The 2500-nt window shown below is 40.3% G+C and overlaps 1 long non-coding RNA gene across 1 annotated transcript in view; it reads left to right on the plus strand.

The window, feature by feature from the left end:
* LOC135200937 (uncharacterized) overlaps positions 1–2500 on the plus strand; it is a 15467-nt gene that overhangs the window by 3800 nt on the left and 9167 nt on the right. The window contains exon 2 of the long non-coding RNA XR_010311401.1: positions 391–712. This is a non-coding gene — a long non-coding RNA (uncharacterized LOC135200937). The remainder of the gene's footprint in view (positions 1–390; positions 713–2500) is intronic.

Raw genomic sequence — 2500 nt, forward strand, 5'->3', positions numbered from 1 at the left:
ATAAAGATCCTGACCCTTTCTGCTTCGTAGCCCTGTCAGTTTCTATCTTTCTATTGACTGGGAAACATGGAATCAATTATAAAGATCCAGGTCTTTTCTACATCGTAGTCCTGTCAACTCCTTTCTATTGACCGGGAAAGGTGGAATCAATTATAAAGATCCAGGCCTTTTCTGCTTCGTAGTCCTGTTAACTTTCCTATTGACTGGGAAACGTGGAATAAATGATAAAGATTCTATATTTTTTTGCATATCCTAAGGACATGCTTATCATTGTAACCTTAGTTAAATAACTTCAAATTCTATACAATGAACTGACAACATTGTTATATTACTTCCTCAGCAATGCATTCCTCTGACAATTTTGTTATATATACTTTTTTCATTTTGCAGGAGTATCAAGCAGTCAAGAACTAGAGCATCTCTCTCTCACTGTTAAAATCAATGGAAGGAGACCGAGAGGAAGACCTTGACAAAAATTTATGGATGGATTGGTGAGAATGACTGGAAGAAGAATGTCTGCAGCTCAGTTGCTGCAGAGAGCCAGAGATAGAGAGGAATGGCGAGCCATGACTGCCGACGTCCTTGGGGATATGGCACCTGGATGATGATGATGTTGAATGATCAAGCAGAGTTTGTCACCTAGGAAAGAGGAAGTACACTAATTGACCGTAACAGCAGCTATGACGGATAATTTTGACTCAGAGGCAAGAAGGTAAGACACTTATTCTCTAGTCTCATGATGTGTTAGGTGCGATCATCCTTTTCCTCTTTCGCTTCTAGACTGGCGCCATGTTTCTTGCTATGTAGAGCTCCTGGTTCTGTTTGTCGGCAGTACAATCTACAATATGTTATCTTACGATAAACAAGAGCATAAACTATTACTTTATGAGTTTTGCTTATGAAAACGGGCCATATTTAAAAAAAAAACTTAAGAGACTCTCGATCTAAGAAGGCCTAGACTCGCCTGTTCTCGATGTGATGATTTGGCGAAGGGTAGGAGTCATGATAGGTCAGCCTAGACATAACAGGTCATTACTGATCTGCTAAAGAAGACGGAGGTGCATAATGATAAAGACAGTGTTGGAATGTTTATTTGGTAACTGACAATGTTTGTAGAGAGTCTGTTGAAGCAGCTGATGTGTCTGAATTCCTAGTAACAGAGAGAAGAATTGAATCCACTAAATCTCACGTCACGTTTAAAGATATCTCGTCGTTTTAATGCTGATTTAGAACAAAGTATTAATATTGTATTGATTTTTAAGGTACCACGTTGAAAGCAGCCATTCGTTTCAGCAACTGAAGCATGACTGAACGCTGGAATGTTATGCGTTTTTGAGAAAAATGCTCCCAAATATAGCACACTACAGATGAAAAATCTTAGGCCCAACCTTCATTTCAGCCATTCGTCCTTTCATTTCAAGTTTTAGCGGCTACTAAACCTTGTCGCCAGCCCAACCAATCATCAGACAAAACAAAACACCAAATTAGGAAAAACCAACGGCGACACTAAACATCTTAGAAGTCAAAACAAAAAAAGCTTTCCCAAGTGACTCATTATGACTGAGCGTGGCACCGAAGAGTTCATCTCGCCTATGGCTACAGCGCCACTTTCTTTCTCAGTGACTCAGAGATGGAAAGTGGACCACATGACTCTGAAAAGGCCTCGAGTTACCAGAAAAATGTAATGCCTATAATATCCGGTCGGTTAGTTGTGGTGGCTGGCTGGTTCTGAAGTGATTTCGGTTAGTGACAAAGAGTTCGTTTTTCTTCTAGACCAGACCGTTGTATTGTTCTTTCAGATAAGTTGATCGTCTTTTAGCTGCACACGGCCCACCTTTTCTCTCTTCTTTCAACAGCTATAGGCGTGAGAATGCAAGCTTCACTCATTAACAGGCGAAAGAGCTTATCCACTTTCGTAGCGGATGCCAAAGATGTGATAAACACTACTCATGTGATTATGGTACCAGCGCTAGGCCAATGTCACCTAAGGGCAGGCTCCCTCTCTCTCCTCTCCATTCCCCACCCCCTCCGTGACCGCCCCCTACTGAGATCCTAAAATGACGTATAGATCTGACCCCTACCACAGGAAACGTTTGACGTTTCAAAGGGCTTCTAGGACTAAAGTACAAGGTGTCTAAATGGATAGATATTTCAAGATTAGTTGAACTATTTCTCAATGAAAGTTCGTTTTAGTCATTCATACACATGCGCCATTTAGTCAGAACGTTTGGTTTTCTCACAAGGTTGTTTTTTCTTCCCTTTTTGACTGTCTCTCTTACGTAGCTGAATTTGCACATTCAATACTTCTGCAATTTCGTCATAAGAAGCTCTGCCATAGAAAGCAATAGCTTATACTACATTCTTGTGAAGTTTTCCTTAATATTTGCTCTGTAGAAATATTATTAGTCTAATTGATCTGGGTGACTGAAGTGCTTTTAACACACACACGTCAAGGAGAGAGTGGTTTACGTAGACCTAGCTTAAGTAGTTTATGATTTCT

The sequence above is a fragment of the Macrobrachium nipponense genome, chromosome 27 (genome assembly GCF_015104395.2).
Source record: "Macrobrachium nipponense isolate FS-2020 chromosome 27, ASM1510439v2, whole genome shotgun sequence".
Lineage (NCBI taxonomy): Eukaryota > Metazoa > Arthropoda > Malacostraca > Decapoda > Palaemonidae > Macrobrachium > Macrobrachium nipponense.